This window comes from Hydractinia symbiolongicarpus, chromosome 5 (assembly GCF_029227915.1).
Source record: "Hydractinia symbiolongicarpus strain clone_291-10 chromosome 5, HSymV2.1, whole genome shotgun sequence".
NCBI classification, from domain to species: Eukaryota; Metazoa; Cnidaria; class Hydrozoa; order Anthoathecata; family Hydractiniidae; genus Hydractinia; species Hydractinia symbiolongicarpus.
The window spans coordinates 23,923,565-23,949,766 of record NC_079879.1 but is presented as its reverse complement, the minus strand read 5'-3'; the positions used below and the strand labels follow the sequence as shown (position 1 = coordinate 23,949,766).

Sequence of the window (26,202 nt, the reverse complement as noted above, 5' to 3'; positions counted from 1 at the left end):
GTTCCTTGCTTTGGTTCTCAACTTTTGCTTCTCTCATTTCTTTTTGACTTTTCTTTCCCTCTACTACGCTTACCTGAAATGTTATTAAGAAAGAAGATGAGCACTGATAAAACAAATCAGTTTTTTGTGACCTCGTTATTACTGTTATGATTTCATAAATGTTGAATTAAAAATAATGTTTATAAAATAGAAAACATTGAAAAATTATGGTGCTAAGTAAAAAAACCGGTCAGATTAAAATAAAATTGGCAAAAACTGTTAGTTGGCAAAGTATTAGTCACCTTCTGCCGACTTTTTTTTACTGATAAGATAGATAGAATAGGTAGATATAACATTTTCTTATTAAAAAATATCGACGAAAAAAATTTCCCGGACGTGGAAATTTATATTTGTATGGCCATATACCCATAAAATCAAAACAGCAGGAAAATAATAATGCACGCACTGTAGATTAATCGAAGGTTATGTACTTTGCTTTGTTTATCAAGTTCCTAACACTTCCTAGTGCTATGAATCCGACATACAACATAAAACTAATTACACTAAAAGACCGAAATTTTGTGGTGATTTTTGGAACTTTGCTATTTGAATTATATGACAAAACTATAACTCGGTCGTCAGAGACTTTAAACAGAATGTTAAAGTTTGATTTAGAACTGAAAATCAGGGTTTATGTCTACCCCCTCCCCGCTAATGATAAATTCGGAAGACAACGAGACAAATAAGGTTAAAACAATGAAAGTTGCTTTTTTCCAATTAACAGAACAAGATGGCGCCTTTTAAAACTATTTTTTCCAACTCATAAGGAATTTTCGGTCAAAAAATCTTTTTTAATTTTTTTTTCGTGTTGTCTGAACACTTTCGAGATATTTCGGAAGGTTGTCTCATGTTAGCACAATCTTATACAGAGGAATTCAAATTAATAATACTAATACTGTAACGCATAAAAGAAGACAAAGAAAAAAATAATGACATCATGATAGTTTTGAGGGGAAGAAACTGATAATCAGTTTCGAAAAAGTACTTGCGCTGATAAAAATCAAATTTATCAAACTATATTATAATTAAACCGAAACGGCGTTCAGTAATGACTTTTTATCACAAAATAATAATCTTTTCTATTCTTTTACTTCCAAGAACTCTGCTCCAGCAAATGCTCGTATTCTCTCAGTGTAATTTTTTTACAGTTTAATGGAGCATTATTAGCTATCGGATTCGGAAAAAAACAGGCTTGTATGAAAAAAATTAAATGATTTGGTGGTTGCACGGCTTATTTTAACTGGGTTTTGGGTATACAGTCACATTAACAGAATGAGGCCAATTTTACAATGGAGTAAACACGAGTAAAAAACAGATTTATTTTCAATTGAGATATATTCAGGCAATAAAATGGATAACGACCTCACAAACACGATCTGTACCTTTGACCTTATACTTAGAATGCACAAATTTTTAAGTAATTGCCTAGTTTTCTTAACAGTAAAAGAATTCGAGTTTGCTTTTAAAAAACTTATCTTTAAAGTAGGTCACCTAAAAAATACATAAATTTTTCGCTGCATTTGGAAGAACCCGTTTATTATTTTTTTACTTTTAGTGACACTACAAATCAACTTTAGCGAGCAAGCTGGAATTTTTTTTCAAATATTTGAAAACTTAAAGTAAATGCATAGTTTTCTTGACAGTAAAGAAATGATAATAATTAGCACATCCGCGGCTAAACCATTTTATCCTTTGTTTTCCAAGACCTACAGACGTGCAACAGTAATCAATTTGATATATGTAAAAGAACAAAACCAAACCAAACTGACAGAACTTTGAAAAGAAATTATATCCCCTGTTGTTAATAAATTTTAATTTCTAATCACCGACTTGCGCTTTAACAACTACTGTCTGTAAGCTATCGTCTGAAATTAAAAACGTTGTCTCTGCTGCGAATACAGAGAAAGTTATAATTAATGCGATAATGTAATTCACATATGTCACAAATGATAATTCTCTCTTGACAAAAACGCGCCAATATCTCGGTAGCTTACGTTGAATAAAACAGAAAACGTTACTTCATTTTTTCTGTGTTGTTTAAATTAATAAGTCTCTTTCTCCAGGTTCAAAATATTATAAACCGCTTCATTAGTTACATGCCATACAAATACTTTCTATTTTCCCTTTACCATAAAAAACTATGTTAATAATGTACCCCTTTCAGTTTCTTGAAGACTAATTCCCTTCTTATATTTCTTATATTTCTAACCTAAAATAGAAGATTTTTTAACCTGGTCTGGAAGAGCGAAGCTTCCGTGGGTAATTACCCTGGAATGAAAGGTGTTCTCATTAAAGAAATATTTCAGCTAATTAGATGTCGAAGAAAAAGAAATGAAAAGGAAGTTAACCGAAAAAAGCAGTGGTATAAATATCGCCATGTTGACTTTATCAAACATACAAATTTTCAGGATTGATAAGTAACATATAGACATCATGGTAAGCTTCAGTTTGATATTCTTGAACTACTTGGCTTTCTGTAACATCTAAGTATAGCAAGTTATATTCTGTACACGACTCTTTACAAAAATTCATGTCTTTACCTTTAGTTAATCGTACAAATTGCAGCATTCTTAATTCTGATACTGGTTCAGTTGTCTGAGCAAGAACTAGCATCAACAGAATCACCAAGCCGATTAATTGGAGATTTAAATAGACTGAATGTGATGCTAAGAAATAACGACATTGAGATGACATCCATGCCGTGTGCTGTAAAGTTCAATTTTGAGCAGATTGGCTCGCAAATTTACAAAGAAACCGTTTGCGACAGGGAAGCACAGAAGGCGAAGTACACCATCAAGAAACATAAGAATAATAATTTAGTGTTAATATGCACGCAACTTTATGGTGACAGATTCGTCCAAAATAATGCCACAAGCAAAAGAAGCAAGCTGCGTATCAAAACCGGATGCGAGTTAAGATGGAAACCAATTAAGTAACAATATTTTCCCCGTTTTTATGATTAATGCATTGAAGTATTAACTTATCCAAAAATGTTATTATATTTATTTGTAGACTAGTATTTATATAGTAATATAACATCTTTAGTTCTTAAGATTTTTTTCTTATAGCTTAGACTCTTCTCTATTTTTTCCATATTTGAATGGACATAAATCTATTTTTCTTAACACAGCTTAAAACAATGCAGAGTCAATCAGGTTAGTTTACACGTTCCTGCGTTATTTGCAGCAGATATCATCAACATTTGGTGATGGGTTTTGTTTTCAACTCTCTACAATCCCTCACCAAAGTATTATGACAGTGGCACTTTTTTAACCATTTGGCAAAGTTGGAAAAATCATCAACTCTTTAGGCTATGAAAGTACTGCTTTTGCAAACGCATAGAGGTTGGTGGTTGTGCAGCATCATAATAAGGTAGGACAGCATACTAAGGCCGAAAAGAACTACGATTGGTTACTCAAATCTAGCTTCGTGATTGGTCAACTTACTCAAAAAGAAGCCGGTAAATTTGGGTGCTTCGGGGAGTGTGCAGAACCTGTGGCATAGCGAGAATTTCCAAAAGTAAAGCTGCGGCGCTACCATTTTAAACAAAATACGGTCCATACTAAGAGACTAGTCGTTTATCCGTGCAAAATGTCCACGGGTTTGTCTATCTACAAATTACTTACTGTACCACAGAATCGGAATGAAGCTGCCGCACGATCATTTTAGACAGATTACGGGCATGATACACCTAAAACCAACGGATAAATTTATTTACCGCATTTCGGGTATTCCTAGTACGACGTTTTTTTTTGCAAACAGACAGACATACAGACTGACAGGACACAGGATTCGAACCTGCGCGTAAAATTCTATTTGATTTTGAGTCAAACGTCTTAACCACTCGGCCATCGCAGCACGTAAGTTTGATTAAGTAGATCTTCGCGTAAACGTTACAAACTATCCATAGCTAATGGCTTCTATGGTGGGTAACGAAAAAAACACATTTTTAAAAAAACGCTTTTAAAAAAATTAAAAAAGTTAATAAAATTTAGAAAAAAGATAAAAAAGAAATAAGAAAAAGTTAAAAAAAAGGTAAAAAATTAAAATTAATTATTTTTTTTCCTTGTCGTTAAACCTGATTAAATAATAACGACACAATATATTAATGGGTGACGATCACTTCAGGCAAAAATTTACACAAAAAGGGACTGACCCAATACGGTAAGAGTTCCAGGTTTGTAAAAGCACCTCCATCTCTATTTAAAGCACAGGTATGTAAAGCAATACTAGCATATTCCGATGTGTATTGTTTTGAGCATCACAATGGTCTTGTTTAAGTAGATAAGCAAGTTGCTTTTTAAAATATTTCTCGAATCGGTCTTGTAGTTCCCTCCACCATTATCCAATCTGATTATCTGTAGACTTTCCATATAAAAAACACTCGGCTGGGTTTTCTAAATTACCATGACTTTTTCTCAAAAAAGTATGCATAGCAGCCACATTACCCGTCTCACTTAAAAAAAGGGTCACTAATAAACGAACAGGAAAGATGACAGAGGAGAAAAATGGAAGAATATCTTCAGTAATGGTACAAAAGATGAACTCATTACAGACAGGCAAATTAAAAAAATATGAACTATTAGAAGCAAGAGAATTTGTGGATTTTGCGCAATACACAACATAGACCTTAGAAAATGTAAAACGTGCCTGTGAGAAACATTACAAATAAAGTTGTTGAACTCATTACCGACAGGCAAATTAAAAAAATATGAACTATTAGTAGCAAGAGAATTTGTGGATTTTACGCAATACACAACATTGACCTTAGAAAATGTGAAACGTGCCTGTGAGAAACATTACAAAAAAAGTTATGGTTCATGCAATGTGCTGTATAGCGACAAGGGACCGTCTTGAATTGAAGATGAGCAAATAATTGAAAAAAGGGATTTTTTAGTTCCATTTTGTAGATCGACAGCCTTTAGTGTTAAATAATTTCGGTGTTACTACTGTCAAGATAGTGCTTACTGCAGCTGCAGGTTCTTGTATTCCATCCAAAAAGGTGAGAAGAATTCCTTCAATGCCCAGTTACCAATCGCTTTTCTGTCTGTCATCACATCAGCCAAATTCATTGTCCATTGCTGACCTTCTTCAAGCTGGATATCTTGCCAAACCGAAAGAAACTTTCACTGCTAAACTTACCTAGCGTAATTTCAGCGGTGAAAGTTTCCGCAATTTAGTATTTAGTTTGCGGAAGGTGGGTTTCGGGATGCTTTTAAAGCATATTCACCATGTCAACAAGCATGGGTTGTTAAAAAATTCAAACATGATGCTTGAGAACCAGTTGAAAAATATTATTACATGGATTTGAATAAGCACACCCGCAAGCAAGTGCAAATGCACATGGTAGCCAAGGCGATTTCTTAGAAATTTATCAAAAGAAGCAAGCGGTCAGATGTATTTAGTGATAAGTTTACGTATAAAATATCTATTTTTTTCTCATTGATACTGAATCAGTATGTTTAATGTTGCGTAGTGCCTCCTGTCATCCCATGTAAAATCTAAAAAACCGGTGGCGTAATTCACATGTAATCATTAACACGTATGTCAAAGACAAGAAATAAAATTTAAACATAGCTTTCTCCTCTTCTTTCCGATAAATTATTCCAACCGATGTGTTAATTGAAGCAAGAGAAGCAAATGGCCAGAAACTTGAACGCAAAGCCTATTATCGGCACTCAAGTTAGGTAGAATTTTGTGGAGCATGCCATATGCACTGGTCTATTACTTGCGACTTCCTCTAATTTTGCCTCTCTGCACCAGCGTTTTGGGGGATACTATTGATTTTAGGTAAAAGTGTCACATTGAATTTTCTGTTTCAACTGCGCTGCGAAGAGGATTCCAACCTGTGCGGGAAATCCCATTTAATTTCGAGTCAAACGCCTTAACCACTCGGCCATCGCAGCACGAAGATTTCTTTGAGTACATCTTCGCGCAAACGTTACAAACACGCTCTAGCTACAGGTTTCTAATTAGTAATTTATTAAAGAAGTCGTATATTAATTTGCTAATATGCAGTTGTTTCACATGCCGTATGTGAATGTGCCATATTTTCAGTAACTACTTTCTCTCAAAAAAAATTGCATTACAGTAAATGTTGCGTAGTGTCTCCTGTCATCCCATGTGAAATCTAAAAAACCTGTGGCGTAATTCGCATGTAATCATTAACACGTATGTTAAAAACAAAGAATAAAGCTTTAAAATAGCTTTCTCCTCTTTTTTCCCATACTTTTTCCAGGCGATGTGTTAATTGAAGCTTGCGGCGTAATTCGCATTTAACCATTGACCAGTATGTCAGAAACAAGGAATAAAGTTTAAACTTAGCTTTGTCCTCTTCTTTCCCGCATTTTTTTTCAGCCGATGTGTTAATTGAAGCTAAGGAAGCAATTGGCCAGAAACTTAAACGCAAAGCCTGTAGTCGGCATTCAAGGTAGGTAGAATTTTGTAGAGCATGCTGCGTGCACTGGTCTATTATTTGCGACTTTCTCATATCTTGCCTCTTGGTGTTTGCGTTTTGCGGGATACTACTGATTTTAGGTAAAAGTGTCACATTGAATTTTCCATTTCAACTGCGCTGCGAACAGGATTCGAACCTGTGCGGGATATCCCATTTGATTTCGTGTAAAACGCCTTAACCACTCGGCCATCGCAGCACGTAGATTTCTTTGAGTACATCTTTGCGGAAACGTTACAAACCAGCTCTAGCTAAAGGTTTCTAATTATTAACTTGGTAAAGAAGTCCTATACTAGTTTGAAACATCCATTTGTTACACATGCCGTATGTGACTGTGCCATATTTTCGGTAAGAACTGTTTCCCGAACAAAGATTGCATTGTGTCAAATGTTGCGTAGTTTCTCCTGTCAACCCATGTGAAATCAACAAAGCTTGCGGCGTAATTCGCATGTAACCATTGACAAGTATGTCAAAAACAAGGAATAAATTTTAAACTTAGCTTTCTCCTCTTCTTTCCCGCATTTTTTTTTTAGCCGATGTGTTAATTGAAGCTAAAGAAGCAAGTAGCCAGAAATTTGAACGCAAAGCTTCTTACCGGCATTCAAGTTAGGTAGAATTTTGTGGAGCATGCCGAGTGCACTGGTCTATTACTTGCGACTTTCTCAAATCTTGCCCCTTGGTATTTGCGTTTTGCGGGATACTACTGATTTTAGGTAAAAGTGTCTCATTGAATTGTTCATTTCAACTGCACTGTAAACAGGATTCGAACCTGCGCGGGATATCCCATTTGATTTCGAGTCAAACGCATTAACCACTCGGCCATCGCAGCACGTAGATTTCTTTGAGTACATCTTTGCGGAAACGTTACAAACCAGCTCTAGCTAAAGGTTTCCAATTAGTAATTTGTTAAAGAAGTCCTATACTAGTTTGTAAAAATCCATTTGTTGCACATGTGGAATGTGACCGTGCCACATTTTCGGTAAGATCTGTCTCTCAAACAAAAATTGCATTATGTTAAATGTTGCGTAGTTTCTCCTGTCATCCCATGTGAAAGCTAAAGAACCTGTGGCGTAATTCACATGTAATCATTAACATTTATGTCAGAAACAAGGAATAAAATTTAAACTTAGCTTTCTATTCCTTTTTCCCGCATTTTTTTCCCAGCCGATGTGTTAATTGAAGCTAAAGAATTAAATGGCCAGAAATATGAATGCAAAGCCTATTATCGGCATTCAAGTTAAGTAGAATTTTGTGGAGCATGCTGTGTGCACTGGTCTATTACTTGCAACTTTCCCAAATCATGCCTCTCAGCACCTGCGTTTTGCGGGATACTACTGATTTTAGGTAAAAGTGTCACATTGAATTTTCCATTTCAACTGCGCTGCGAACAGGATTCGAACCTGTGCGGGATATCCCATTTGATTTCGAGTCAAACGCCTTAACCACTCGGCCATCGCAGCACGTAGACTTCTTTGAGTACATCTTCGCGTAAACGTTACAAACACGCCCTAGCTAAAGATTTCCAATTAGTAACTTGTTAAAGAAGTCGCATACTACTTTGTAAATAAGCAGTTGTTACACATGCCGTATGTGACTGTGCCAAGTTTTCAGTAAGAACTTTCTCTCAAAAAAAAGTTGCCTAACATTAAATGTTGCCTAGTGTCTCCTGTCATCCAATGTGAAATCTAAAATACCTGTGGGGTAATTCACATGTAATCATTAACACGTATGTCAAAAACAAGGAAAAAATTTAAACTTAGCTTTCTCGTTGTCTTTCCCGCATTTTTTTCCAGCCGATGTATCAATTAAAGCTAAAGAAGCAAATGGCCAGAAACTTGAACGCAAAGCCTATTATCCATATTCAAGTTAGATAGAATTCTGTGGACCATGCTGTGTGCACTGGTCTATTACTTGCAAATTTCCCAAATCATGCCTCTCAGCACCTGCGTTTTGCGGGATACTACTGATTTTAGGTAAAAGTGTCACATTGAATTTTCCATTTCAACTGCGCTGCGAACAGGATTCGAACCTGTGCGGGATATCCCATTTGATTTCCTGTAAAACGCCTTAACCACTCGGCCATCGCAGCACGTAGATTTCTTTGAGTACATCTTTGCGGAAACGTTACAAACCAGCTCTAGCTAAAGGTTTCTAATTATTAACTTGGTAAAGAAGTCCTATACTAGTTTGAAATATCCATTTGTTACACATGCCGTATGTGACTGTGACATATTTTCGGTAAGAACTTTCTCTCAAAAAAAAATTGCATTACATTAAATGTTGCCTAGTGTCTCCTGGCATCCCATGTGAAATCTAAAAAACCTGTGGCGTAATTCACATGTAATCATTAACATTTATGTCAGAAACAAGGAATAAAATTTAAACTTAGCTTTCTATTCCTTTTTCCCGCATTTTTTTCCCAGCCGATGTGTTAATTGAAGCTAAAGAATTAAATGGCCAGAAATATGAATGCAAAGCCTATTATCGGCATTCAAGTTAAGTAGAATTTTGTGGAGCATGCTGTGTGCACTGGTCTATTACTTGCAACTTTCCCAAATCATGCCTCTCAGCACCTGCGTTTTGCGGGATACTACTGATTTTAGGTAAAAGTGTCACATTGAATTTTCCATTTCAACTGCGCTGCGAACAGGATTCGAACCTGTGCGGGATATCCCATTTGATTTCGAGTCAAACGCCTTAACCACTCGGCCATCGCAGCACGTAGACTTCTTTGAGTACATCTTCGCGTAAACGTTACAAACACGCCCTAGCTAAAGATTTCCAATTAGTAACTTGTTAAAGAAGTCGCATACTACTTTGTAAATAAGCAGTTGTTACACATGCCGTATGTGACTGTGCCAAGTTTTCAGTAAGAACTTTCTCTCAAAAAAAAGTTGCCTAACATTAAATGTTGCCTAGTGTCTCCTGTCATCCAATGTGAAATCTAAAATACCTGTGGGGTAATTCATATGTAATCATTAACACGTATGTCAAAAACAAGGAAAAAATTTAAACTTAGCTTTCTCGTTGTCTTTCCCGCATTTTTTTCCAGCCGATGTATCAATTAAAGCTAAAGAAGCAAATGGCCAGAAACTTGAACGCAAAGCCTATTATCCATATTCAAGTTAGATAGAATTCTGTGGAGCATGCTGTGTACACTGGTCTATTACTTGCGACTTTCTCCACTTTTGCCTCTCAGCACCAGCGTTTTGGGGGATACTATTGATTTTAGTTAAAAGTGTCACATTGCAATATCCATTCCAACTGCGCTGCGAACAGGATTCGAACCTGTGCGGGATATCCCATTTGATTTCGATTCAAACGCCTTAACCACTCGGCCATCGCAGCAAGTAGATTTCTTTGAGTACATCTTCGCGTAAACGTTACAAGCCAGCCCTAGCTAAAGGTTTCTAATTATCAGTTTGTTAAAGAAGTTGTATACTAGTTTGCGAATATCCATTTGTTACACATGCCGTATGTGACTGTGCCATATTTTCGGTAAGAACTGTTTCCCGAACAAAGATTGCATTGTGTCAAATGTTGCGTAGTTTCTCCTGTCAACCCATGTGAAATCAACAAAGCTTGCGGCGTAATTCGCATTTAACCATTGACAAGTATGTCAAAAACAAGGAATAAAGTTTAAACTTAGCTTTCTCCTCTTCTTTCCCGCATTTTTTTTCAGCCGATGTGCTAATTGAAGCTAAAGAAGCAAATGGCCAGAAACTTAAACGCAAAGCCTGTTGTCGGCATTCAAGTTAGGTAGAATTTTGTGGAGCATGCTGCGTGCACTGGTCTATTATTTGCGATTTTCTCATATCTTGCCTCTTGGTGTTTGGGTTTTGCGGGATACTACTGATTTTAGGTAAAAGTGTCACATTGAATTTTCCATTTCAACTGCGCTGCGAACAGGATTCGAACCTGTGCGGGATATCCCATTTTGATTTCGTGTAAAACGCCTTAACCACTCGGCCATCGCAGCACGTAGATTTCTTTGAGTACATCTTTGCGGAAACGTTACAAGCCAGCCCTAGCTAAAGGTTTCTAATTATCAGTTTGATAAAGAAGTTGTATACTAGTTTGTGAATATCCATTTGTTACACATGCCGTATGTGACTGTGCCATATTTTCGGTAAGAACTGTCTCCCGAACAAAGATTGCATTGTGTCAAATGTTGCGTAGTCTCTCCTGTCATCCCATATGAAATCTAAAATACCTGTAGCGTAATTTACATGTAATCATTAACACGTATGTCAAAAACAAGGAATAAAGTTTAAACTTAGCTTTCTCCTCTTCTTTCCCGCATTTTTTTTCAGCCGATGTGTTAATTGAAGCTAAAGAAGCAAGTAGCCAGAAATTTGTACGAAAAGCCTATTACCCGCGTTCAAGTTAGGTAGAATTTTGTGGAGCATGTCGTGTGCACTGGTCTATTACTTGCGACTTTCGCAAAACTTGCCCCTTGGTATTTGCGTTTTGCAGGATAATACTGATTTTAAGTAAAAGTGTCTCATTGAATTTTTCATTTCAACTGCGCTGTAAACAGGATTCGAACCTGCGCGGGATATCCCATTTGATTTCGTGTAAAACGCTTTAACCACTCGGCCATCGCAGCACGTAGATTTCTTTGAGTACATCTTTGCGGAAACGTTACAAACCAGCTCTAGCTAAAGGTTTCTAATTTTTAACTTGTTAAAGAAGTCGCATACTACTTTGTAAATAAGCAGTTGTTACACATGCCGTATGTGACTGTGCCATGTTTTCAGTAAGAACTTACTCTCAAAAAAAAGTTGCCTTACATTAAATGTTGCCTAGTGTCTCCTGTCATCCCATGTGAAATCTAAAAAACCTGTGGTTTAATTCACATGTAATCATTAACACGATGTCAAAAACAAGGAAAAAAATTTAAACTTAGCTTTCTCCTTGTCTTTCCCGCATTTTTTTCCAGCCGATGTATTAAATAAAGCTAAGGAAGCAAATGGCTAGAAACTTGAACGCAAAGCCTATTATCCATATTCAAGTTAGATAGAATTCTGTGGAGCATGCTGTGTGCACTGGTCTATTACTTGCGACTTTCTCCACTTTTGCCTCTCAGCACCAGCGTTTTGGGGGAAACTATTGATTTTAGTTAAGATTGTCACATCTCATTATCCATTCCAACTGCGCTGCGAACAGGATTCGAAACTGTGCGGGATATCCCATTTGATTTCGATTCAAACGCCTTAACCACTCGGCCATCGCAGCAAGTAGATTTCTTTGAGTACATCTTCGCGTAAACGTTACAAACCAGCCCTAGCTAAATGTTTCTAATTATCAGTTTTTTAAAGAAGTTGTATACTAGTTTGTAAATATTCATTTGTGACGAATGCCGTATGCGACTTTGTCACACTTTCAGTAAGAACATTCCCTCAAAATAAAATTGCCTTACATTAAATCTTGCGTAGTTTCTCCTGTCATCCCATGTGAAATCAACAAAACTTGCGGCGTACTTCGCATGTAATCATTGACACGTATGTCAAAAAACAAGGAATAAAATTTAAACTTAGCTTTCTCCTTGTCTTTTCCGCATTTTTTTCCAGCCGATGTATTAATTAAAGCTAAAGAAGCAAATGGCCAGAAACTTGAACGCAAAGCCTATTATCCATATTCAAGTTAGATAGAATTCTGTGGAGCATGCTGTGTGCACTGGTCTACTACTTGCGACTTTCTCCACTTTTGCCTCTCAGCACCAGCGTTTTGGGGGATACTATTGATTTTAGTTAAAAGTGTCACAGTGCAATATCCATTCCAACTGCGCTGCGAACAGGATTCGAACCTGTGCGGGATATCCCATTTGATTTCGATTCAAACGCCTTAACCACTCGGCCATCGCAGCAAGTAGATTTCTTTGAGTACATCTTCGCGTAAACGTTACAAACCAGCCCTAGCTAAAGGTTTCTAATTAGTAATTGGTTAAAGAAGTCCTGTACTAGTTTGTAAATAAGCAGTTGTTACACATGCCGTATGTGACTGTGCCATGTTTTCAGTAAGAACTTTCTCTCAAAAAAAAGTCGCCTTACATTAAATGTTGCCTAGTGTCTCCTGTCATCCCATGTGAAATCTAAAAAACCTGTGGCGTAATTCACATGTAATCATTAACACGTATGTCAAAAACAAGGAAAAAAATTTAAACTTAGCTTTCTCCTTGTCTTTCCCGCATTTTTTTCCAGCCGATGTATTAATTAAAGCTAAAGAAGCAAATGGCCAAAAACTTGAACGCAAAGCCTATTATCCATGTTCAAGTTAGATAGAATTCTGTGGAGCATGCTGTGTGCACTGGTCTATTACTTGCGACTTTCTCCACTTTTGCCTCTCAGCACCAGCGTTTTGCCGGATACCACTGATTTTAGGTAAAAGTGTCACATTGAATTTTACATTTTAACTGCGGTGCGAACAGGATTCGAACCTGTGCGGGATATCCTATTTGATTTCGAGTCAAACGCCTTAACCACTCGGCCATCGCAGCACGTAGATTTTTTTGAGAACATCTTCGCGCAAACAATACACACCAGCCCTAGCTAAAGGTTTTTAATTAGTAATTTGTTAAAGAAGTTGCATACTAGTTTGTTAATATCCATTTGTTACACAGCTGTATGTGACTGTGCCATATTTTCAGTAAGCAATTTCTCTCAAAAAAAATTGCATTGTGTCAAATGTTGCGTAGTTTCTCCTGTCATCCCATGTGAAATCTAAAAACCTGCGTAATTCACATGTAATCATTAACACGTATGTCAAAAACAAGGAAAAAAACTTAAACTTAGCTTTCTCCTTTTCTTTCCCGCATTTTTTTTCAGCCGATGTGTTAATTGAAGCTACAGAAGCAAATGGCCAGAAACTTGAACGCAAAGCCTATTATCCATATTCAAGTTAGATAGAACTCTGTGGAGCATGCTGTGTGCACTGGTCTATTACTTGCAATTTCCCAAATCATGCCTCTCAGCACCTGCGTTTTGCCGGATACCACTGATTTTAGGTAAAAGTGTCACATTGAATTTTACATTTTAACTGCGCTGCGAACAGGATTCGAACCTGTGCGGGATATCCCATTTGATTTCGAGTCAAACGCCTTAACCACTCGGCCATCGCAGCAAGTAGATTTCTTTGAGTACATCTTTGCGTAAACGTTACAAACCAGCCCTAGCTAAAGGTTTCTAATTATCAGTTTGTTAAAGAAGTTGTATACTAGTTTGTGAATATCCATTTGTTACACATGCCGTATGTGACTGTGCCATATTTTCGGTAAGAACTGTCTCCCGAACAAAGATTGCATTGTGTCAAATGTTGCGTAGTTTCTCCTATCATCCCATGTGAAATCTAAAAAAGCTGTGGCGTAATTCACATGTAATAATTAGCACATATGTCAAAAACAAGGAATAAAATTTAAACTTAGCTTTCTCCTCTTCTTTCCCGCATTTTTTTCCAGCCGACGTGGTAATTGAAGCTAAAGAAGCATATGACCAGAAACTTGAACGCAAATCCTATTATCGGTATTCAAGTTAGGTAGAATTTTGTGTAGCATGCTGTGTGCACTGGTCTATTACTTGCGACTTTCTCAAATCATGCCTCTCAGCACCAGCGTTTTGTAGGATACTACTGATTTTAGGTAGAAGTGCCACATTGCATTTTCTATTTCAACTGAGCTGCAAACAGGATTCGAACCTGTGCGGGATATCCCATTTGATTTCGAGTCAAACGCCTTAACCACTCGGTCATCGCAGCACGTAGATTTCTTTGAGTACATCTTTGCGGAAACGTTACACACCAGCTCTAGCTAAAGGTTTCTAATTAGTAATTTCTTAAAGAAGTCCTATGCTAGTTTGTAAAAATCCATTTGTTGCACATGCCGTATGTGACCGTGCCAGATTTTCGGTAAGAACTGTCTCTCAAACAAAAATTACATTATGTTAAATGTTGCGTAGTTTCTCCTGTCAACCCATGTGAAATAAACAAAGCTTGCAGCGTAATTCGCATGTAACCATTGACAAGTATGTCAAAAACAAGGAATAAAGTTTATACTTAGCTTTCTCCTCTTCTTTCCCGCATTTTTTTTCAGCCGATGTGTTAATTGAAGCTAAAGACGCAAGTAGCAAGAAATTTGAACGCAAGACCTATTACCGGCATTCAAGTTAGGTAGAATTTTGTGGAGCATGCCGTGTGCACTGGTCTATTACTTGCGACTTTCTCAAATCTTGCCCCTTGGTATTTGCGTTTTGCAGGATACTACTGATTTTAGGTAAATGTGTCTCATTGAATTTTTCATTTCAACTGCGCTGTAAACAGGATTCGAACCTGCGCGGGATATCCCATTTGATTTCGAGTCAAACGCATTAACCACTCGGCCATCGCAGCACGTAGATTTTTTTGAGTACATCTTTGCGGAAACGTTACACACCACATCTAGCTAAAGGTTTCCAATTAGTAATTTGTTAAAGAAGTCCTATACTAGTTTGTAAAAATCCATTTGTTGCACATGCCGTATGTGACCGTGCCAGATTTTCGGTAAGAACTATCTCTCAAACAACATTTGCAGTATGTTAAATGTTGCCTAGTGTCTCCTGTCATCCCATGTGAAATCTAAAAAACCTGTGGCGTAATTCACATGTAATCATTAACACGATGTCAAAAACAAGGAAAAAAATTTAAACCTGTTGTCGCCATTCAAGTTAGGTAGAATTTTATGGAGCATGCTGTGTGCACTGGTTTATTATTTGCGAATTTTCATATCTTGCCTCTTGGTATTTGCGTTTTGCAGGATACTACTGATTTTAGGTAGTGTCACATTGAATTTTCCATTTCAACTACGCCTCGAACAGGATTCGAACCTGTGCGGGATATCCCTTTTGATTTCGATCCAAACGCCTTAACCACTCGGCCATCGCAGCACGTAAGTTTCTTTGAGTACATTTTCGCGTAAACGTTACAAACCAGCCCTAGCTAAAGGTTTCTAATTATCAGTTTGTTAAAGAAGTTGTATACTAGTTTGTGAATATCCATTTGTTACACATGCCGTATGTGACTGTGCTATATTTTCGGTAAGAACTGTCTCCCGAACAAAGATTGCATTGTGTCAAATGTTGCGTAGTTTTGTCCTGTCATCCCATGTGAAATCTAAAAAAGCTGTGGCGTAATTCACATGTAATAATTAGCACATATTTCAAAAACAAAGAATAAAATTTAAACTTAGCTTTCTCCTCTTCTTTCCCGCATTTTTTTCCAGCCGACGTGTAATTGAAGCTAAAGAAGCAAATGACCAGAAACTTGAACGCAAATCCTATTATCGGTATTCAAGTTAGGTAGAATTTTGTGTAGCATGCTGTGTGCACTGGTCTATTACTTGCAAATTTCCCAAATCATGCCCCTCAGCACCTGCGTTTTGCGGGATACTACTGATTTTAGGTAAAAGTGTCAGATTGAAATTTACATTTCAATTGCGCTGCAAACAGGATTTGAACCTGTACGGGATATCCCATTTGATTTCGTGTAAAACGCCTTAACCACTCGGCCATCGCAGCACGTAGATTTCTTTGAGTACATCTTTGCGGAAACGTTACAAACCAGCTCTAGCTAAAGGTTTCTAATTTTTAACTTGGTAAGGAAGTCCTATACTAGTTTGATACATCCATTTGTTACACATGCCGTATGTGACTGTGACATATTTTCGGTAAGAACTTTCTCTCAAACAACATTTGCAGTATGTTAAATGTTGCCTAGTGTCTCCTGTCATCCCATGTAAAATCTAAAAAACCTGTGGCGTAATTCACATGTAATCATTAACACGATGTCAAAAAGAAAGAAAAAAATTTAAACCTGTTGTCGCCATTCAAGTTAGGTAGAATTTTGTGGAGCATGCTGTGTGCACTGGTCTATTATTTGCGACTTTCTCATATCTTGCCTCTTGGTATTTGCGTTTTGCGGGATACTACTGATTTTAGGTAGTGTCACATTGCATTTTCCATTTCAACTGCGCTGCGAACAGGATTCGAACCTGTGCGGGATATCCCATTTGATTTCGAGTCAAACGCCTTAACCACTCGGCCATCGCAGCAAGTAGATTTCTTTGAGTACATCTTCGCGTAAACGTTACAAACCAGCCCTAGCTAAAGGTTTTTAATTAGTAATTTGTTAAAGAAGTTGCATACTAGTTTGTTAATATCCATTTCTTACACAGCTGTATGTGACTGTGCCATATTTTCAGTAAGCAATTTCTCTCAAAAAAAATTGCATTGTGTCAAATGTTGCGTAGTTTCTCCTGTCATCCCATGTGAAATCTAAAAACCTGCGTAATTCACATGTAATCATTAACACGTATGTCAAAAACAAGGAAAAAAACTTAAACTTAGCTTTCTCCTTTTCTTTCCCGCATTTTTTTTCAGCCGATGTGTTAATTGAAGCTACAGAAGCAAATGGCCAGAAACTTGAACGCAAAGCCTATTATCCATATTCAAGTTAGATAGAACTCTGTGGAGCATGCTGTGTGCACTGGTCTATTACTTGCAATTTCCCAAATCATGCCTCTTAGCACCTGCGTTTTGCCGGATACCACTGATTTTAGGTAAAAGTGTCACATTGAATTTTACATTTTAACTGCGCTGCGAACAGGATTCGAACCTGTGCGGGATATCCCATTTGATTTCGAGTCAAACGCCTTAACCACTCGGCCATCGCAGCAAGTAGATTTCTTTGAGTACATCTTCGCGTAAACGTTACAAACCAGCCCTAGCTAAAGGTTTCTAATTATCAGTTTGTTAAAGAAGTTGTATACTAGTTTGTGAATATCGATTTGTTACACATGCCGTATGTGACTGTGCCATATTTTCGGTAAGAACTGTCTCCCGAACAAAGATTGCATTGTGTCAAATGTTGCGTAGTTTCTCCTATCATCCCATGTGAAATCTAAAAAAGCTGTGGCGTAATTCACATGTAATAATTAGCACATATGTCAAAAACAAGGAATAAAATTTAAACTTAGCTTTCTCCTCTTCTTTCCCGCATTTTTTTCCAGCCGACGTGGTAATTGAAGCTAAAGAAGCATATGACCAGAAACTTGAACGCAAATCCTATTAACGGTATTCAAGTTAGGTAGAATTTTGTGTAGCATGCTGTGTGCACGTGTCTATTACTTGCGACTTTCTCAAATCATGCCTCTCAGCACCAGCGTTTTGTAGGATACTACTGATTTTAGGTAGAAGTGCCACATTGCATTTTCTATTTTAACTGAGCTGCAAACAGGATTCGAACCTGTGCGGGATATCCCATTTGATTTCGAGTCAAACGCCTTAACCACTCGGCCATCGCAGCACGTAGATTTCTTTGAGTACATCTTTGCGGAAACGTTACACACCAGCTCTAGCTAAAGGTTTCTAATTAGTAATTTGTTAAAGAATTCCTATGCTAGTTTGTAAAAATCCATTTGTTGCACATGCCGTATGTGACCGTGCCAGATTTTCGGTAAGAACTGTCTCTCAAACAAAAATTACATTATGTTAAATGTTGCGTAGTTTCTCCTGTCAACCCATGTGAAATAAACAAAGCTTGCAGCGTAATTCGCATGTAACCATTGACAAGTATGTCAAAAACAAGGAATAAAGTTTATACTTAGCTTTCTCCTCTTCTTTCCCGCATTTTTTTTCAGCCGATGTGTTAATTGAAGCTAAAGACGCAAGTAGCAAGAAATTTGAACGCAAGACCTATTACCGGCATTCAAGTTAGGTAGAATTTTGTGGAGCATGCCGTGTGCACTGGTCTATTACTTGCGACTTTCTCAAATCTTGCCCCTTGGTATTTGCGTTTTGCAGGATACTACTGATTTTAGGTAAAAGTGTCTCATTGAATTTTTCCTTTCAACTGCGCTGTAAACAGGATTCGAACCTGCGCGGGATATCCCATTTGATTTCGAGTCAAACGCATTAACCACTCGGCCATCGCAGCACATAGATTTTTTTGAGTACATCTTTGCGGAAACGTTACACACCACATCTAGCTAAAGGTTTCCAATTAGTAATTTGTTAAAGAAGTCCTATACTAGTTTGTAAAAATCCATTTGTTGCACATGCCGTATGTGACTGTGCCAGATTTTCGGTAAGAACTATCTCTCAAACAACATTTGCAGTATGTTAAATGTTGCCTAGTGTCTCCTGTCATCCCATGTGAAATCTAAAAAACCTGTGGCGTAATTCACATGTAATCATTAACACGATGTCAAAAACAAGGAAAAAAATTTAAACCTGTTGTCGCCATTCAAGTTAGGTAGAATTTTATGGAGCATGCTGTGTGCACTGGTCTATTATTTGCGAATTTTCATATCTTGCCTCTTGGTATTTGCGTTTTGCAGGATACTACTGATTTTAGGTAGTGTCACATTGAATTTTCCATTTCAACTACGCCTCGAACAGGATTCGAACCTGTGCGGGATATCCCTTTTGATTTCGATTCAAACGCCTTAACCACTCGGCCATCGCAGCACGTAAATTTCTTTGAGTACATCTTCGCGTAAACGTTACAAACCAGCCCTAGCTAAAGGTTTCTAATTATCAGTTTGTTAAAGAAGTTGTATACTAGTTTGTGAATATCCATTTGTTACACATGCCGTATGTGACTGTGCTATATTTTCGGTAAGAACTGTCTCCCGAACAAAGATTGCATTGTGTCAAATGTTGCGTAGTTTTGTCCTGTCATCCCATGTGAAATCTAAAAAAGCTGTGGCGTAATTCACATGTAATAATTAGCACATATTTCAAAAACAAAGAATAAAATTTAAACTTAGCTTTCTCCTCTTCTTTCCCGCATTTTTTTCCAGCCGACGTGTAATTGAAGCTAAAGAAGCAAATGACCAGCAACTTGAACGCAAATCCTATTATCGGTATTCAAGTTAGGTAGAATTTTGTGTAGCATGCTGTGTGCACTGGTCTATTACTTGCAACTTTCCCAAATCATGCCCCTCAGCACCTGCGTTTTGCGGGATACTACTGATTTTAGGTAAAAGTGTCAGATTGAAATTTACATTTCAAATGCGCTGCAAACAGGATTTGAACCTGTACGGGATATCCCATTTGATTTCGTGTAAAACGCCTTAACCACTCGGCCATCGCAACACGTAGATTTCTTTGAGTACATCTTCGCGTAAACGTTACCAACCAGCTCTAACTAAAGGTTTCTAATTTTTAAATTGGTAAAGAAGTCCTATACTAGTTTGAAACATCCATTTGTTACACATGCCGTATGTGACTGTGACATATTTTCGGAAAGAACTTTCTCTCAAACAAAAATTGCAGTATGTTAAATGTTGCCTAGTGTCTCCTGTCATCCCATGTGAAATCTAAAAGCCTGTGGTGTAATTCACATGTAATCATTAACACGTATGCCAAAAACAAGGAATAAAATTTAAACTTAGCTTTCTCCTCTTCTTTCCCGCATTTTTTTCAGCCGATGTGTTAATTGAAGCTAAAGAAGCAAATGGCCAGAAACTTAAACGCAAAGCCTGTTGTCGGCATTCAAGTTAGGTAGAATTTTGTGGAGCATGCTGTGTGCACTGGTCTATTACTTGCAACTTTCCCAAATCATGCCTCTCAGCACCTGCATTTTGCCGGATACTACTGATTTTAGGTAAAGCTGTCAGACGCGCTGCAAACAGGATTTAAACCTGTACGGGATATCCCATTTGATTTCGTGTAAAACGCCTTAACCACTCGGCCATCGCAGCACGTAGATTTCTTTGAGTACATCTTTGCGGAAACGTTACAAACCAGCTCTAGCTAAAGGTTTCTAATTTTTAACTTGGTAAAGAAGTCCTATACTAGTTTGATACATCCATTTGTTACACATGCCGTATGTGACTGTGACATATTTTCGGTAAGGACTTTCTCTCAAACAACATTTGCAGTATGTTAAATGTTGCCTAGTGTCTCCTGTCATCCCATGTAAAATCTAAAAAACCTGTGGCGTAATTCACATGTAATCATTAACACGATGTCAAAAAGAAAGAAAAAAATTTAAACCTGTTGTCGCCATTCAAGTTAGGTAGAATTTTGTGGAGCATGCTGTGTGCACTGGTCTATTATTTGCGACTTTCTAATATCTTGCCTCTTGGTATTTGCGTTTTGCGGGATACTACTGATTTTAGGTAGTGTCACATTGAATTTTCCATTTCAACTGCGCTGCGAACAGGATTCGAACCTGTGCGGGATATCCCATTTGGTTTCGATTCAAACGCCTTAACAACTTGGCCATCGCAGCAAGTAGATTTCTTTGAGTACATCTTCGCGTAAACGTTACAAACCAGCCCTAGCTAAAGGTTTCTAATTATCAGTTTGTTAAAGAAGTTGTATACTAGTTTGTGAATATCCATTTGTTACGCATGCCGTATGTGACTGTGCCATATTTTCGGTAAGAACTGTCTCGCGAACAAAGATTGCATTGTGTCAAATGTTGCGTAGTTTTGTCCTGTCATCCCATGTGAAATCTAAAAAAGCTGTAGCGTAATTCACATGTAATAATTAGCACATATTTCAAAAACAAAGAATAAAATTTAAACTTAGCTTTCTCCTCTTCTTTCCCGCATTTTTTTCCAGCCGACGTGGTAATTGAAGCTAAAGAAGCAAATGACCAGAAACTTGAACGCAAATCCTATTATCGGTATTCAAGTTAGGTAGAATTTTGTGTAGCATGCTGTGTGCACTGGTCTACTACTTGCAACTTTCCCAAATCATGCCCCTCAGCACCTGCGTTTTGCGGGATACTACTGATTTTAGGTAAAAGTGTCAGATTGAAATTTACATTTCAAATGCGCTGCAAACAGGATTTGAACCTGTACGGGATATCCCATTTGATTTCGTGTAAAACGCCTTAACTACTCGGCCATCGCAGCACGTAGATTTCTTTGAGTACATCTTTGCGTAAACGTTACAAACCAGCTCTAACTAAAGGTTTCTAATTTTTAAATTGGTAAAGAAGTCCTATACTAGTTTGAAACATCCCTTTGTTACACATGCCGTATGTGACTGTGACATATTTTCGGAAAGAACTTTCTCTCAAACAAAAATTGCAGTATGTTAAATGTTGCGTAGTTTCTCCTGTCAACCCATGTGAAATCAACAAAGCTTGCGGCGTAATTCGCATGTAACCATTGACAAGTATGTCAAAAACAAGGAATAAAATTTAAACTTAGCTTTCTACTCATTTTTGCCGCATTTTTTTCCCAGCCGATGTCTTAATTGAAACTAAAGAATTAAATGGCCAGAAATATGAATGCAAAGCCTATTATCGGCATTCAAGTTAGGTAGAATTTTGTGGAGCATGCTGTGTGCACTGGTCTATTACTTGCGACTTTCTCAAATCATGCCTCTCAGCACCTGCGTTTTGCGGGATACTACTGATTTTAGGTAAAACTGTCACGTCGAATTTTCCATTTCAACTGCGCTGCGAACAGGATTCGAACCTGCGCGGGATATCCCATTTGATTTCGAGTCAAACGCCTTAACCACTCGGCCATCGCAGCACGTAGATTTCGTTGAGTACATCTTCGCGCAAACGTTACAAACACGCCCTAGCTAAAGGTTTCCAATTTGTAATTTGTTAAAGAAGTCCTATGCTAGTTTGTAAAAATCCATTTGTTGCACATGCCGTATGTGACCGTGCCAGATTTTCGGTAAGAACTGTCTCTCAAACAAAAATTACATTATGTTAAATGTTGCGTAGTTTCTCCTGTCAACCCATGTGAAATCAACAAAGCTTGCGGCGTAATTCACATGTAATCATTAACACGTATGTCAAAAACAAGGAATAAAGTTTAAACTTAGCTTTCTCCTCTTCTTTCCCATAATTTATTTCAGCCGATGTGTTAATTGAAGCTAAAGAAGCAAATGGCCAGAAGCTTGAAGGCAAAGCCTATTACCAGCATTCAAGTTAGGTAGAATTTTGTGGAGCATGCCGTGTGCACTGGTCTATTACTTGCGACTTTCTCAAATCTTGCCCCTTGGTATTTGCGTTTTGCAGGATACTACTGATTTTAGGTAAAAGTGTCTCATTGAATTTTTCATTTCAACTGCGCTGTAAACAGGATTCGAACCTGCGCGGGATATCCCATTTGATTTCGAGTCAAACGCATTAACCACTCGGCCATCGCAACACGTATGTTTCTTTGAGAAACATCTTTGCGGAAACATTACACACCAGCTCTAGCTAAAGGTTTCCAATTAGTAATTTGTTGAAGAAGTCCTATACTAGTTTGTAAAAATCCATTTGTTGCACATGCCGTTTGTGACCGTGCCAGATTTTCGGTAAGAACTGTGTCTCAAACAAAAATTGCATTATGTTAAATGTTGCGTAGTTTCTCCTGTCATCCCATGTGAAAGCTAAAGAACCTGTGGCGTAATTCACATGTAATCATTAACAATTATGTCTGAAACAGGAAATAAAATTTAAACTTAGCTTTCTACTCATTTTTGCCGCATTTTTTTCCCAGCCGATGTCTTCATTGAAGTTAAAGAATTAAATGGCCAGAAATATGAATGCAAAGCCTATTATTGGCATTCAAGTTAGGTAGAATTTTGTGGAGCATGCTGTGTGCACTGGTCTATTACTTGCGACTTTCTCAAATCATGCCTCTCAGCACCTGCGTTTTGCGGGATACTACTGATTTTAGGAAAAACTGTCACGTCGAATTTTCCATTTCAACTGCACTGCGAACAGGATTCGAACCTGCGCGGGATATCCCATTTGATTTCGAGTCAAACGCATTAACCACTCGGCCATCGCAGCACGTAGATTTCTTTGAGTACATCTTTGCGGAAACGTTACAAACCAGCTCTAGCTAAAGGTTTCCAATTAGTAATTTGTTAAAGAAGTCCTATACTAGTTTGTAAAAATCCATTTGTTGCACATGTGGAATGTGACCGTGCCACATTTTCGGTAAGATCTGTCTCTCAAACAAAAATTGCATTATGTTAAATGTTGCGTAGTTTCTCCTGTCATCCCATGTGAAAGCTAAAGAACCTGTGGCGTAATTCACATGTAATCATTAACATTTATGTCAGAAACAAGGAATAAAATTTAAACTTAGCTTTCTATTCCTTTTTCCCGCATTTTTTTCCCAGCCGATGTCTTAATTGAAACTAAAGAATTAAATGGCCAGAAATATGAATGCAAAGCCTATTATCGGCATTCAAGTTAGGTAGAATTTTGTGGAGCATGCTGTGTGCACTGGTCTATTACTTGCGACTTTCTCAAATCATGCCTCTCAGCACCTGCGTTTTGCGGGATACTACTGATTTTAGGTAAAACTGTCACGTCGAATTTTCCATTTCAACTGCGCTGCGAACAGGATTCGAACCTGCGCGGGATATCCCATTTGATTTCGAGTCAAACGCCTTAACCACTCGGCCATCGCAGCACGTAGATTTCGTTGAGTACATCTTCGCGCAAACGTTACAAACACGCCCTAGCTAAAGGTTTCCAATTTGTAATTTGTTAAAGAAGTCCTATGCTAGTTTGTAAAAATCCATTTGTTGCACATGCCGTATGTGACCGTGCCAGATTTTCGGTAAGAACTGTCTCTCAAACAAAAATTACATTATGTTAAATGTTGCGTAGTTTCTCCTGTCAACCCATGTGAAATCAACAAAGCTTGCGGCGTAATTCACATGTAATCATTAACACGTATGTCAAAAACAAGGAATAAAGTTTAAACTTAGCTTTCTCCTCTTCTTTCCCATAATTTATTTCAGCCGATGTGTTAATTGAAGCTAAAGAAGCAAATGGCCAGAAGCTTGAAGGCAAAGCCTATTACCAGCATTCAAGTTAGGTAGAATTTTGTGGAGCATGCCGTGTGCACTGGTCTATTACTTGCGACTTTCTCAAATCTTGCCCCTTGGTATTTGCGTTTTGCAGGATACTACTGATTTTAGGTAAAAGTGTCTCATTGAATTTTTCATTTCAACTGCGCTGTAAACAGGATTCGAACCTGCGCGGGATATCCCATTTGATTTCGAGTCAAACGCATTAACCACTCGGCCATCGCAACACGTATGTTTCTTTGAGAAACATCTTTGCGGAAACATTACACACCAGCTCTAGCTAAAGGTTTCCAATTAGTAATTTGTTGAAGAAGTCCTATACTAGTTTGTAAAAATCCATTTGTTGCACATGCCGTTTGTGACCGTGCCAGATTTTCGGTAAGAACTGTGTCTCAAACAAAAATTGCATTATGTTAAATGTTGCGTAGTTTCTCCTGTCATCCCATGTGAAAGCTAAAGAACCTGTGGCGTAATTCACATGTAATCATTAACAATTATGTCTGAAACAGGAAATAAAATTTAAACTTAGCTTTCTACTCATTTTTGCCGCATTTTTTTCCCAGCCGATGTCTTCATTGAAGTTAAAGAATTAAATGGCCAGAAATATGAATGCAAAGCCTATTATTGGCATTCAAGTTAGGTAGAATTTTGTGGAGCATGCTGTGTGCACTGGTCTATTACTTGCGACTTTCTCAAATCATGCCTCTCAGCACCTGCGTTTTGCGGGATACTACTGATTTTAGGAAAAACTGTCACGTCGAATTTTCCATTTCAACTGCACTGCGAACAGGATTCGAACCTGCGCGGGATATCCCATTTGATTTCGAGTCAAACGCATTAACCACTCGGCCATCGCAGCACGTAGATTTCTTTGAGTACATCTTTGCGGAAACGTTACAAACCAGCTCTAGCTAAAGGTTTCCAATTAGTAATTTGTTAAAGAAGTCCTATACTAGTTTGTAAAAATCCATTTGTTGCACATGTGGAATGTGACCGTGCCACATTTTCGGTAAGATCTGTCTCTCAAACAAAAATTGCATTATGTTAAATGTTGCGTAGTTTCTCCTGTCATCCCATGTGAAAGCTAAAGAACCTGTGGCGTAATTCACATGTAATCATTAACATTTATGTCAGAAACAAGGAATAAAATTTAAACTTAGCTTTCTATTCCTTTTTCCCGCATTTTTTTCCCAGCCGATGTGTTAATTGAAGCTAAAGAATTAAATGGCCAGAAATATGAATGCAAAGCCTATTATCGGCATTCAAGTTAAGTAGAATTTTGTGGAGCATGCTGTGTGCACTGGTCTATTACTTGCAACTTTCCCAAATCATGCCTCTCAGCACCTGCGTTTTGCGGGATACTACTGATTTTAGGTAAAAGTGTCACATTGAATTTTCCATTTCAACTGCGCTGCGAACAGGATTCGAACCTGTGCGGGATATCCCATTTGATTTCGAGTCAAACGCCTTAACCACTCGGCCATCGCAGCACGTAGACTTCTTTGAGTACATCTTCGCGTAAACGTTACAAACACGCCCTAGCTAAAGATTTCCAATTAGTAACTTGTTAAAGAAGTCGCATACTACTTTGTAAATAAGCAGTTGTTACACATGCCGTATGTGACTGTGCCAAGTTTTCAGTAAGAACTTTCTCTCAAAAAAAAGTTGCCTAACATTAAATGTTGCCTAGTGTCTCCTGTCATCCAATGTGAAATCTAAAATACCTGTGGGGTAATTCACATGTAATCATTAACACGTATGTCAAAAACAAGGAAAAAATTTAAACTTAGCTTTCTCGTTGTCTTTCCCGCATTTTTTTCCAGCCGATGTATCAATTAAAGCTAAAGAAGCAAATGGCCAGAAACTTGAACGCAAAGCCTATTATCC

The 26,202-nt window shown here is 37.7% G+C and overlaps 32 non-coding genes across 32 annotated transcripts; all 32 read right to left on the bottom strand.

Annotated features, from left to right (window-relative positions):
- Positions 1–5,864: 5,864 nt before the first annotated feature.
- On the bottom strand, positions 5,865–5,945 carry Trnas-cga (transfer RNA serine (anticodon CGA)). Its single transcript has one exon. It is a non-coding gene; the product is annotated as a tRNA-Ser (tRNA).
- A 666-nt stretch (positions 5,946–6,611) lies between these two features.
- On the bottom strand, positions 6,612–6,692 carry Trnas-cga (transfer RNA serine (anticodon CGA)). The gene has a single exon. It is a non-coding gene; the product is annotated as a tRNA-Ser (tRNA).
- A 549-nt stretch (positions 6,693–7,241) lies between these two features.
- Trnas-cga (transfer RNA serine (anticodon CGA)) lies at positions 7,242–7,322 on the bottom strand. The gene has a single exon. It is a non-coding gene; the product is annotated as a tRNA-Ser (tRNA).
- Positions 7,323–7,872: 550 nt separating this feature from the next.
- Trnas-cga (transfer RNA serine (anticodon CGA)) lies at positions 7,873–7,953 on the bottom strand. Its single transcript has one exon. It is a non-coding gene; the product is annotated as a tRNA-Ser (tRNA).
- A 548-nt stretch (positions 7,954–8,501) lies between these two features.
- On the bottom strand, positions 8,502–8,582 carry Trnas-gga (transfer RNA serine (anticodon GGA)). The gene has a single exon. It is a non-coding gene; the product is annotated as a tRNA-Ser (tRNA).
- Positions 8,583–9,131: 549 nt separating this feature from the next.
- Positions 9,132–9,212, bottom strand: Trnas-cga (transfer RNA serine (anticodon CGA)). Its single transcript has one exon. It is a non-coding gene; the product is annotated as a tRNA-Ser (tRNA).
- A 548-nt stretch (positions 9,213–9,760) lies between these two features.
- Positions 9,761–9,841, bottom strand: Trnas-cga (transfer RNA serine (anticodon CGA)). The gene has a single exon. It is a non-coding gene; the product is annotated as a tRNA-Ser (tRNA).
- A 549-nt stretch (positions 9,842–10,390) lies between these two features.
- Positions 10,391–10,472, bottom strand: Trnas-cga (transfer RNA serine (anticodon CGA)). The gene has a single exon. It is a non-coding gene; the product is annotated as a tRNA-Ser (tRNA).
- Positions 10,473–11,650: 1,178 nt separating this feature from the next.
- On the bottom strand, positions 11,651–11,731 carry Trnas-cga (transfer RNA serine (anticodon CGA)). The gene has a single exon. It is a non-coding gene; the product is annotated as a tRNA-Ser (tRNA).
- Positions 11,732–12,281: 550 nt separating this feature from the next.
- Positions 12,282–12,362, bottom strand: Trnas-cga (transfer RNA serine (anticodon CGA)). The gene has a single exon. It is a non-coding gene; the product is annotated as a tRNA-Ser (tRNA).
- Positions 12,363–12,909: 547 nt separating this feature from the next.
- On the bottom strand, positions 12,910–12,992 carry Trnas-cga (transfer RNA serine (anticodon CGA)). The gene has a single exon. It is a non-coding gene; the product is annotated as a tRNA-Ser (tRNA).
- Positions 12,993–13,534: 542 nt separating this feature from the next.
- Trnas-cga (transfer RNA serine (anticodon CGA)) lies at positions 13,535–13,615 on the bottom strand. The gene has a single exon. It is a non-coding gene; the product is annotated as a tRNA-Ser (tRNA).
- Positions 13,616–14,164: 549 nt separating this feature from the next.
- On the bottom strand, positions 14,165–14,245 carry Trnas-cga (transfer RNA serine (anticodon CGA)). Its single transcript has one exon. It is a non-coding gene; the product is annotated as a tRNA-Ser (tRNA).
- A 549-nt stretch (positions 14,246–14,794) lies between these two features.
- On the bottom strand, positions 14,795–14,875 carry Trnas-cga (transfer RNA serine (anticodon CGA)). The gene has a single exon. It is a non-coding gene; the product is annotated as a tRNA-Ser (tRNA).
- A 452-nt stretch (positions 14,876–15,327) lies between these two features.
- Positions 15,328–15,408, bottom strand: Trnas-cga (transfer RNA serine (anticodon CGA)). The gene has a single exon. It is a non-coding gene; the product is annotated as a tRNA-Ser (tRNA).
- A 549-nt stretch (positions 15,409–15,957) lies between these two features.
- Positions 15,958–16,038, bottom strand: Trnas-cga (transfer RNA serine (anticodon CGA)). Its single transcript has one exon. It is a non-coding gene; the product is annotated as a tRNA-Ser (tRNA).
- A 452-nt stretch (positions 16,039–16,490) lies between these two features.
- On the bottom strand, positions 16,491–16,571 carry Trnas-cga (transfer RNA serine (anticodon CGA)). Its single transcript has one exon. It is a non-coding gene; the product is annotated as a tRNA-Ser (tRNA).
- A 542-nt stretch (positions 16,572–17,113) lies between these two features.
- On the bottom strand, positions 17,114–17,194 carry Trnas-cga (transfer RNA serine (anticodon CGA)). The gene has a single exon. It is a non-coding gene; the product is annotated as a tRNA-Ser (tRNA).
- Positions 17,195–17,743: 549 nt separating this feature from the next.
- Trnas-cga (transfer RNA serine (anticodon CGA)) lies at positions 17,744–17,824 on the bottom strand. Its single transcript has one exon. It is a non-coding gene; the product is annotated as a tRNA-Ser (tRNA).
- A 549-nt stretch (positions 17,825–18,373) lies between these two features.
- Positions 18,374–18,454, bottom strand: Trnas-cga (transfer RNA serine (anticodon CGA)). The gene has a single exon. It is a non-coding gene; the product is annotated as a tRNA-Ser (tRNA).
- A 452-nt stretch (positions 18,455–18,906) lies between these two features.
- Trnas-cga (transfer RNA serine (anticodon CGA)) lies at positions 18,907–18,987 on the bottom strand. The gene has a single exon. It is a non-coding gene; the product is annotated as a tRNA-Ser (tRNA).
- A 549-nt stretch (positions 18,988–19,536) lies between these two features.
- Positions 19,537–19,617, bottom strand: Trnas-cga (transfer RNA serine (anticodon CGA)). Its single transcript has one exon. It is a non-coding gene; the product is annotated as a tRNA-Ser (tRNA).
- Positions 19,618–20,144: 527 nt separating this feature from the next.
- Positions 20,145–20,225, bottom strand: Trnas-cga (transfer RNA serine (anticodon CGA)). The gene has a single exon. It is a non-coding gene; the product is annotated as a tRNA-Ser (tRNA).
- Positions 20,226–20,677: 452 nt separating this feature from the next.
- Positions 20,678–20,758, bottom strand: Trnas-cga (transfer RNA serine (anticodon CGA)). Its single transcript has one exon. It is a non-coding gene; the product is annotated as a tRNA-Ser (tRNA).
- Positions 20,759–21,308: 550 nt separating this feature from the next.
- Positions 21,309–21,389, bottom strand: Trnas-cga (transfer RNA serine (anticodon CGA)). Its single transcript has one exon. It is a non-coding gene; the product is annotated as a tRNA-Ser (tRNA).
- Positions 21,390–21,938: 549 nt separating this feature from the next.
- On the bottom strand, positions 21,939–22,019 carry Trnas-cga (transfer RNA serine (anticodon CGA)). Its single transcript has one exon. It is a non-coding gene; the product is annotated as a tRNA-Ser (tRNA).
- A 549-nt stretch (positions 22,020–22,568) lies between these two features.
- Trnas-cga (transfer RNA serine (anticodon CGA)) lies at positions 22,569–22,649 on the bottom strand. Its single transcript has one exon. It is a non-coding gene; the product is annotated as a tRNA-Ser (tRNA).
- Positions 22,650–23,200: 551 nt separating this feature from the next.
- On the bottom strand, positions 23,201–23,281 carry Trnas-cga (transfer RNA serine (anticodon CGA)). Its single transcript has one exon. It is a non-coding gene; the product is annotated as a tRNA-Ser (tRNA).
- A 550-nt stretch (positions 23,282–23,831) lies between these two features.
- On the bottom strand, positions 23,832–23,912 carry Trnas-cga (transfer RNA serine (anticodon CGA)). The gene has a single exon. It is a non-coding gene; the product is annotated as a tRNA-Ser (tRNA).
- Positions 23,913–24,461: 549 nt separating this feature from the next.
- Positions 24,462–24,542, bottom strand: Trnas-cga (transfer RNA serine (anticodon CGA)). The gene has a single exon. It is a non-coding gene; the product is annotated as a tRNA-Ser (tRNA).
- Positions 24,543–25,093: 551 nt separating this feature from the next.
- Positions 25,094–25,174, bottom strand: Trnas-cga (transfer RNA serine (anticodon CGA)). The gene has a single exon. It is a non-coding gene; the product is annotated as a tRNA-Ser (tRNA).
- Positions 25,175–25,724: 550 nt separating this feature from the next.
- Trnas-cga (transfer RNA serine (anticodon CGA)) lies at positions 25,725–25,805 on the bottom strand. Its single transcript has one exon. It is a non-coding gene; the product is annotated as a tRNA-Ser (tRNA).
- Positions 25,806–26,202: the final 397 nt, after the last annotated feature.